At 40.6% G+C, this 10,771-nt stretch overlaps 1 pseudogene; it reads right to left on the reverse strand.

The window, feature by feature from the left end:
- Window positions 1-1,062: 1,062 nt before the first annotated feature.
- Window positions 1,063-1,182, reverse strand: LOC148539226 (5S ribosomal RNA; annotated as a pseudogene).
- Between the last annotated feature and the right edge of the window lie 9,589 nt (window positions 1,183-10,771).

Raw genomic sequence — 10,771 nt, forward strand, 5'->3', positions numbered from 1 at the left:
TCAGTCAGAAGACTTTTATCAAGAACACAAAGTGAAAACAAGAAGTACATACCTTTATAGAACACATGTGATTGTGTAATGAGAAGCGTGTTCATCTCTCCCTCTCAGGGCGCCAAGCGTCTGACGTCATCAGCATGCGACCCGCGTGAGGACGGAGTTGTCCTCACGTCAGGTGTGTGACGCTGGTGTCCTGACGCTGTCACCCGGGTAACAAACGGAGAGGGGGAGTGGTGAAAATGTAAAAGTACCTGCATAATGAATATATAAATAAAAATAAGCAACAAAGAATGACTATGTGAATGAATGTGTGATGATGTATATAGGTAACAAACATATCATCAATATTGTCAGTGAATGCATCATGATAACGTGAATAAATGTGTGGAACTAATCAGTGAAATCAACATGAGGTAATACATAAAAATACATAAAATACATGTGGAACATGAAGAAACAAAAAAATAGAGAGTAATGTGCATATAAATATATCAATGGACTGCATAAGGATGACCAAATAATCTAAGACAATGGTTACAAAAATAGATATAAAGACTGGACATAAGAAAATGGCAAGCTGGCTTCCATATATACAAATACAAAACCAATCAAATATGTGGGACCTACCAGGGAAGTTAACCCATTATAGGTACCAGTACCAAAAACCACAGGCTGTATCAACAGACTAGTAGAAAAATTATATAAAAAAGGTACATAATTGATTATGTGTCTAATGCACAATGATACAGAGGCAAAGAAATGAATAGAGTGAGTAGATGAACATCCTGCACCTAGACAAAAAAGGTCCAACCTAAGAGAAAGAACAAAATATGCTATTGATATGGACCAATAATCAAATATTTCATATATGTTGAGATAAATATATGAACTTACCATATTAACTCCCTATATTAATAAAGGTAAAAGCATACCGGGTCAGTTAATTGATAACAACCTGTTGTCTAATCGGCTAAAGTAAAAAGAAGAATGGAATAAAGACATGAAATGTCAACGGATCAACATGGGAGAACACAGCACATGGCAACGCAAGTAATCCAACAAATTAGGTTACAACACCTGGTATTCCTAGATGGTCTCCCTCCCTAGTACTAACCAGGCCAAACACTGTATCGCTTCCAAGATCAGACGAGATCGGGCATTTTCAGTGTTAGTATGGTTGTAAACACTGGATATAATAGATGCCGTTTCACCAACCGTCCGTAATGGCCCAAAGAGGATAGTATAAAAAGATAAAATAATAGCCAATCAGACCAAACAGGGTAACTAAGTGGTGTCAACTCCACTACAAGGAGGACCACGAAACTGACCCGAAAGGAGTGTTAACTTAACCCCAACCTGTAAGAAACAACAAATAGGCTTCAAAAGAAACAAGCGAGAGATAAGTTCTCGTTCAATCCACCGGGAGATACTGTGTTCATACGATGTATCCAAAGGGCTTCCAATTGTAGCAGCTGCTTATCCCTGTCACCTCCTCTTCTAGACAGGGGTACATGGTCGATAATTTTGTAAGATAAAGTTGCCAATGGATGCCGAAAGTCACGGAAATGTCGTGCCACATGTTGGTCAATTTCTTTACCTTCCAGTGCTTGCCGGATGGCCGTGCGATGTTGTGCCATTCTAATTCGAGCTGTACAGGATGTCTTCCCTATATAAGCCAAGCCACAAGGGCAGCGAATGATGTAAACAATGTACTTGCTGGTACAAGTTAAAACATGTTTAAGCAGTATTCGTCTTCCGGAATGAGGGTGTACCACATCTGGACCAGTTTCCATATATCTGCACGTGGTACATCCAATACATTTGTAGCATCCTGCTTTTTTAGTTAAAAAGTGAATTTCAGGATGCATATGGTCTGCGGAAACATCATTGTGAACCAGCCAGTCTTTCAAGTTCTTACCTCTCTGGTGCCCCAGCATAATCTTTGAATTCTTCAAAGGTTTCAAATTAGGGTCAGTGTTAATAATCGGCCACAATCTTTTCGTGTTTTTCATAATGGACTTACTTGCTGTATTGAATTTGCTGGTAAAGATCATGGTAGATTTATTTCCGTTAAGTTCTGTTTGGATCCTGACAGGATTCTTCATTTTCTCGATAGCTTTAAGATTAGCTGCGATTAAATCACCCCATATATATCCTCTGTTTAGAAACTTAAGCATCATTTTATTGATTTCTGTTTCTGCATTGATATCATTGTTGGTGATTCTGTAAATCCTTAGAAACTGTGAGTATGGTAAAGATTTTTTTTAAAGCAATAGGATGATGACTCTGAGCATGGAGGACAGTATTACAGTCTGTTGGCTTGGTATAAACACTTGTGTTAAAGTCTGTGCCAGTCCAACTAATGTTCACATCCAAATAATGTACTGTATCCAAACTATATTCATAAGTGAATTTAATGTGATTATGCATGGTATTGATCCTGATCATGGCAGATACAAAATCCTGTTCCGTGCCTGACCATACTACCAGGATCATCAAAATATCTGGTGAAGAAAAGCACATGTTTATTGAAGTCAAGATTGTCAAAAAAGAATACTTTTTCCACTGTAAACATATATATATTGGCAAAAGAAGGTGCTATGTGAGAACCCATTGCACACCCTTTTCTCTGTCGAAAAAAAGGAGCTGTCAAACAAAAAATAATTTCTGGTTAATGTCTTTTCCAGCAGATTAATGTAAAATTTAATATTTGGATCCATGTATCCATCATGAGCCCGTAGGAAATGTTCCATACTTTCCAGGCCATCTGAGTGTGGAATGCTTGTGTAGAGGGATACAACATCTATGGTACACAACAATAAAGTCAATTTTTGAGATGATGTAGTTTTTCTAGGAGTGAATTTGTATCTTTGAGAAAAGTTGGTTCCTCCTTAATAAGAGGTTGTACGTAAAAATCTAAATATTTGGAAATAGAGCTATATAATGAGTTCCTGGCCGAAATGATTGGACGACCTGGAGGCGACAGAAGTGACTTATGTATTTTGGGTAGTGTGTAAATCAATGGTACAGATTGCACAAGGACCCCACTAATCAGTATAAACAGGAGCTAGAGGACATCTTACATGAGACAGTCTCCAATAAATGGATTGAACAAGATTCCGCTTTGCATTTAATGACTACTAAACCAACAGTACCATTGATTTACACACAACCCAAATACATAAGTCACTTCTGTCGCCTCCAGGTCGTCCAATCATTTGGACGACCTGGAGGTGAACAAGCCCTCAGTCGGGCGAAACGCGCGTCCTCTCGTCATTTACCACAGCGGGAGAACCTATCAGTCAGTGCACGGACTGGACCCTGGGCTCCCACCACAATGGGAATGGTATCGTATTAACCAAGATGGTTAACATCTATTAAACTAGGATAGATGTGCTTTATTTTAGCTATACATAGGTTTATTATTGGAGCAGGCTATTTTTCCCTGCTGCCAAGACTAGTATTACTAAACCACTGTGATATGCACATGCTCTAGGATTAATATGTTCTGCAACTAGTCTTATGCGCATATGATACATATATTGAGCAACGTAAGGGGATACAGTGTTATGCACCTGCATTAGGATAAGTGTGTCCTGTAATTAACCTTTCAATATGTGTTGCACGTACCAACCTAGAGAGATACATGGTGAAAAACACACTAAATATCTATATGGATGCAATGACTCTATGTTATTATACTTACCGTATATACTCGAGTATAAGCCGAGTTTTTCAGCACAAAAAATGTGCTGAAAAAGTACCCCCTCGGCTTATACTCGAGTCAAGTGTATCGCTGACCGGACAGAGTTCGGTCAGCGCTACACACTGCCAAACACACAGCCGCCGGAGCTGGCAGCTGCGTGTTTGGTGTAATCAGCAGCCGCTGAGAGTCTGTCAGACTCTCAGCGGCTGCTGCTGCTCTCACTGCGGGAGCCATCTTCCGGCTCCCGCAGTGGGTGATGGGAGACACGCCGTCATGATGACGTCTCTCCCATGCAAAGCGGCCGGAGGAGCGGACAGCGGCGGGACCAGGAGCGGGAGTTCAGGTAAGTGATTTTTTTTTTAAATCTTTTCACGTCTCTCTCTACTAGGGGGGGGGACTACAGGGGGCACTACCAGGGGGCGATGACTACAGGGGGCACTACCAGGGGGCATTATCAGGGGGTACTACCAGGGGGCGATTACTACAGGGGGCACTACCAAGGGGTATTATCAGGGGGCGATTACTACAGGGGGCACTAAAAGGGGGGATTACCACTGGGGGAACTACAAGGGGGGGATTACTACAGGGGGCACTACCAGGGGGGGATTACTACAGGGGGGGATTACTACAGGGGGCACTAAAAGGGGGGATTACTACAGGGGGCACTAAAAGGGGGGATTACCACTGGGGGAACTACCAGGGGAGGATTACTACAGGGGGCACTACCAGTGGGGGATTACTACAGGGGGCACTAAAAGGTGGGATTACTACTGGGGGTACTACCAGGGGGGGATTACTACTGGAGGCACTGAAAGGGGGGATTACCACTGGGGGCACTACCAGGAGAGATTACTACTGGGGGCACAACCAGGGGGAATTACTACTGGGGGCACTACCAGCTGCTGCCATTTCCCACACTAGGCTTATACTCGAGTCAGTAAGTTTTCCCAGTTTTTTTGGGTAAAAGTAGGTACCTCGGCTTATATTCTTGTCGACTTATACTCGAGTATATACGGTATATGACATGCACCTATTTCAGGATCAGTATGTCCTGCAGCTAGCTTCATATATACATTGTTTTGTAAATTATATATAACTTTACCCTCTTGGGTGTTTATCTAACTAATAGCAGGCTACCCTCTATGCGCATGTGTGTTAAGAAATCATCTATCTTAATAGAGTTTTTAGGTAATTGTGATATTCACTATCAGTTGAAATTATCTGTCTTATGACATTTCCTATTAAGGCTGAGTCATATTGGGTACTGCGTGATATCTGGTAACATATATGCATTCACTGTGAATATCCCATTCGGATTTAAGTGTGATTTATCATACCCTTTTGAAAATTGTTACACGAATTATAACCATAATATATATATTTGTCTGCACAACTTATTTGATACTGTTGGTTCACAATCTAGTTGTAACAATTAAAGCATGCTCATGCATAAACTTTTTTGTAACACAATATTTTAATATTAAAAAATGGACTTCTCATTGTGATAGTCCTACATTTATATATTATTTGGCTGTGTTCTTGCTCTGGCCTAGGCGGGGGTAATCTACCTCTCCTCATAGGACTATCACTACAGCCATACATCACTAGAGTGCCCAATCTCGTCTGATCTTGGAAGCTATATGGTGATAGGCCTGGCCAGTACTTGGAGGGGAGACCCCCAGGGAATACCAGGTGCCGTAGGCTAAAGAGGAATATATGGCACCCTAAGGTTGATTGACAGAGCACCACAATCATACTCCTATTTGCTTTACCCACCTTATGGCAAAATATCTTTATTTTTGCTAATTAATACTGTTATGCACCCATTGGAATGGTAATTACTTGTTAAATATTTAACCAGAGGATTACCTCAGGATTTTGTGCTCTAATCAGATCAATGTACATTTGACTGATTTTTTTGGGGGGGAAATATGGTACCATTTATTTTATTGATTTATATTTAATAAAAGTTGTATTTTAACTGTATTTAACTAAGAGTGCCCCAGCAACTAGCCCTACTTTCCTGTTTTCTCTTTGTGTATATATCATTTGTGCATTAGACACATAATCAATTATGTACCTTTTTTATATAATTTTTCTACTAGTCTGTTGATACAGCCTGTGGTTTTTGGTACTTGTACCTATAATGGGTTAACTTCCCTGGTAGGTCCCACGTATTTGATTGGTTTTGTATTTGTATATATGGAAGCCAGCTTGCCATTTTCTTATGTCCAGTCTTTATATCTATTTTTGTAACCATTGTCTTAGATTATTTGGTCATCCTTATGCAGTCCATTGATATATTTATATGCACATTACTTTCTATTTTTTTGTTTCTTCGTGTTCCACATGTATTTTATGTATTTTTATGTATTACCTCATGTTGATTTCACTGATTAGTTCCACACATTTATTCACGTTATCATGATGCATTCACTGACAATATTGATGATATGTTTGTTACCTATATACATCATCACACATTCATTCACATAGTCATTATTTGTTGCTTATGTTTATTTATATATTCATTATGCAGGTACTTTTACATTTTCACCACTCCCCCTCTCCATTTGTTACCCGGGTGACAGCGTCAGGACACCAGCGTCACACACCTGACGTCAGGACAACTCCGTCCTCATGCGGGTCGCATGCTGATGACGTCAGTCACTCGGCGCCCTGAGAGGGAGAGATGAACACGCTTCTCATTACACAATCACATGTGTTCTATAAAGGTATGTACTTCTTGTTTTCACTTTGTGTTCTTGATAAAAGTCTTCTGACTGAAACGTTGGACTGAACTACGCCAGTGTGGTGTCATTAGTTACATTATATGTCCTGGGAGTGCCGCTGCCATTTCTATCCTATTTAGTTTTCACAAACTATAGAGGGCACCCGGGCAAGTATACAAGTCTTGTACTTGTTTATTATATTTTTATATATATATATATATATATATATATATATATATATATATATATATATATTGTAAAATCAAATGTCCTGACTGACTGACTCATCAACACCCGGCCCAGACCCCTGAACCTTGAAACATGAAAATTTTACTCCTAAAGGGGGGGGAAGGTGTAAAATGTTCTGTCTGACTGACTCATTGTGGCTGCAGCACAGTCCAATATTCTAATGGAGAGCCACACCAACTGTCACCCCAACTGCTGCCAAACATCACTGGCAGTTGATGTGGCTCCCCTATTTGAATATTGGACTGTGCTGCAGCCTGACCTCTGGAGCCACTACTATCCAGGGGCGTAGAGAGCCACGCGGGGCCCCGCTAAAGAGGGGGCGTGGCCTAATTGCAGCAGGCGTGGCCACGCCCCCTTGAAAAAAAATTGTTTTGCAGCCCAGCGCAAAGCCTGTGGGGGGCGTGATCAGTGTGATCGCTCCCCCCTTCAGGCATAGGAGATTGCTGTGGCTGCTGCTTAGCAGCCGCAAGCAATCTCCCACTGCAGCCCAGCGCTGCTGCATAGGGTGGGAGGGAGGGAGGAAGTGGGGGGGCGGCGCCAGACCCGGGCCCCCGCCGGGCCCCTCTGATAGCCCGGGCCCGGGTAAACTGTACCCGCCCCCCCCCCCTCTTGGCGCCCCTGTCACTATTCGTATAATCCTGATGTGGCTTATGATGCAGACAGCACTGCAAAGAGGTAAAATGTGTTTTCACAGATTCCTAAATAGCTCTTAGGCCACAGGTGTGAGGGAAGGAATTTGTTACTACACAGGTGAGGGACAAAAATGTGTTACAACAGCAGTAAGAGGGGAATGTGTTACTAAACAGGTGAGGGAGGAACATTTATTACAACAGCAGTGAGAGGGGAATGTTACTACACAGGTGAGGGAGGGGAATATAATACTACACAGGTGAGGAAGGGGAATATCAAATGTGTTACTATAGGGTGAGGGAAGGTAATGTATTACAGAACAGGTGTGGGAAGGGAATGTGTAACTACATGGGTGAGTGGGGGTAATGTGCTACTACAGAGGGGAGGGAGGGTAATGTGTTACTACAGAGGTGAGAGGAGGCAATGTGTTACTGCAAGTGTGAGGGAGGGATTGTATTTCTACACCAGTGAGGGAGGAGAATGTTGAATGTGTTACAACATGGGTGAGGGTGGGAGGATAATATGTTACTACAGAGGTGGATGAGTGGAATGTTTTAGTACACAGGTGAGGGAGGGTAATGTCTTCCTATAGCAGTGAGGGAGGGGATGCATTACTATAGAGGTGAAGGACTAATGTTGTTACTGGAGTGTTGAGATAGAAATGGAAACAGTAAATATCTACGGTCTACCTGGGTGAAACTGGGTACATCAGCTAGTAGGATATAAACTTTGTTGATGTTAGATATCCCAAGAGTAAATATTAAACTGAGGCAATAGTGCACACAGTATGTCGTGGACAATAGTAACCAGATATAGTACAATCGCACTTGCCTTATTAAAAAGATCCAAGATCTAGACTTTCATTGCACTGTCAGTGATATCAGAGAATCTTACTGAGAGTTAACTAAGAGCAGTAAACTAATTAGATGGTAATAAACAATCTGAAATTCTTTGAGGTAACATGATGAACCAAGATCTGTCTGTTTTGTCATCTTAACTTGAATAATTTATGTTTTTTTTATTACCATCTAATTAGTAAATATGAAATATTGTTCACGACAGTATCTATCCCACATCGAAATTCACTGAATAATACTTTATCATGTTATCATATCACAAAGTATCCAATACCTTACAGCTTTCATATAATGGTGCAATAGAATAACCTATCGGTGTCCTCTAGTCTAGTAAATAATGTAAGTCACTGAAATGGGAAAGAATCTCAGCTAAGGACAAATTCAAATAAGGATAATAAAAATCTGACAGGAAATGTAGTGATGCTGGCAGATTCCAAACAGTGTTAGACAACTCTCAAGTAAAATTCTAATTTAATAAGTAACAAAAACAACGTGGCCATCCTTATGAAAAACCAAGCAGTCAAATGTTATCAACTTTCTTTTGAAATTGAGGCTTTGGGACATAAAGTTGTTGTTCACAGTTCTTAAATTTGCTAAGACCATCTAACATAGGTGAACTATAATCAAAATAATTAAGAACCACCACAGCATTTACGTCATCTGCTAGCTCCATGATAATAATATGATCATGAGGAAGGTCATCATCTTTAACGTATTTTTTTTTTATTTATACTGTATATTATTTTTATTAATTATTAAATTTTTTGTCCTCTATCATAAAATCAGTGTGCTCTAGTTGACTGTTCTGAGATCAGAATTGTACTATCGACCGATTAATTGTTTATTATGTATCTTTATAAATTCAGTGTTTCATTATTTTATATTACTTTCCTCATAGAGATCAATGGGCATGGAGGTAACTGCTGTTAACTATGTTAACCTTGAAGAAATCAGTGTTTTCTTTGACGCTAGGAGTTTTATAAATGACCCCACTCATAAAACTAGCCTTTCTCAGGTGAAAATTGTCCTTTTTTGAGTTAGGGATTGAAAAAATGGGCCTCTAAGTTTATGTATCCCTGCTTTGTCTCTTTCTGAAGGTACAGCTGTCCCAGTGATGTAATTGCTGGGTTGCAAAAGATTCTAGAGCACATTTCTGCAATCATAGACTGTCTGTCAGTGACAACACAGCTCCAGTTTGTTAAAATGAAAATTGCCTGCACATTAAGTGTATGAAACTAAGATTTATGTAATCTTTTTTGTTAATTAAATAGTTTTTATTGATTATTGTTTACAATAATAAAAAGAAAACATTAACATTTAACAATATATATGTGGTCTCATCTAACAATCAAAGCAAGATATGAACACATGGTAATATTACAATTTGTAAACATAGGTACTGTGCACAAAGTTAGTAACATAGGGCCTGATTCATCAAGGAGCGCATGCAATCAGCCGATTAATTTGCACTGTGCATGCATATGCATCGCAGTGTGCGAACCAGTCGATGGGATCGGGACTGCAATCGCAGAGGCTACCCCGGTCCATGGCAGAATGATCGACAGGAAGTGCAGTTTGTGGGTGGTGACGGGGGGAGGCGGTTGGGTGAACGCATGAGTGCCAGTGCATTTCAATGCCGTTGCATCGGCGTGCATAAATTAGCCACTGCGATACCAGACGCAGCCTGAGGACTCATATCGTTTGCTGAAGTTAGCAATTCCTGAGTGAGCTCTGACCTGCCTTAACTGTGCGTATGGGTCCGATGTTTTTTGATGTTATCGATTGCTTCACTATGTTGTCAAAGTATACAGATGTGAGTAAGGGGAAGTGGGCGTCTTTATGTGAGGCTGTGATTGCAATGTAAATGCAATCATTTACATATCACCGCTGATATTAGCAACTGCGTTGTGTGCGTATAAGTAGAATAGCGATCCATGCTGAATCAGGCCCATAATTAACTAGCCAGATACACTAGGAGGATGAAGAAAAGGAGAAAGAGGAATAACAAAATTGTGTATGATCAAGACATATTCTGGTAAGCCAAATGCAGATTCTACAGGAATAGCAACCTATATATAGGCTACAGATGTGCGTACTCCACGTAGTACAAGAGTAAATAAAACAGACCTACATATTGCAGACACAATCTAATTTCTAGGGTTCTCAAGACTGTAAAGCTATACATCTACCGTCAGAATGCAGCCCCGCAGACCCTGGTTCCACATTGCTCTTTGCATATGCTGAGTCCAGCCATTTATCCTAAATACAGTTATACTTCTACTCAGCATTTCTGGCTAGGTGCAAAAATTTGAGCAACTGTCTCATTTACCAGCTCTAACCATGTCCTGAACACCGGTCCCTTGGGGGCCATCTATGACCGAGCCACACACACTTTTGTGAGTACACAAATTAATAACATATTGCATGGTATGTTTGTCTAAGTTATGCACCTCAATCACGCCCAATGTACATACAGTGGGAGTGAATATATTGTGAATAACACCTGTGGAAGCAATAGTTCGAATTATTCTGTCCCTAAACGAGCTGATAAGAGGGCAATACCACAATAACTGTCAAAAATTGCCCTGTGTCTGAGCCGC

Source organism: Taudactylus pleione, unplaced genomic scaffold (assembly GCF_031769625.1).
Source record: "Taudactylus pleione unplaced genomic scaffold, aTauple2 ptg000026l, whole genome shotgun sequence".
Classification (NCBI taxonomy): domain Eukaryota; kingdom Metazoa; phylum Chordata; class Amphibia; order Anura; family Myobatrachidae; genus Taudactylus; species Taudactylus pleione.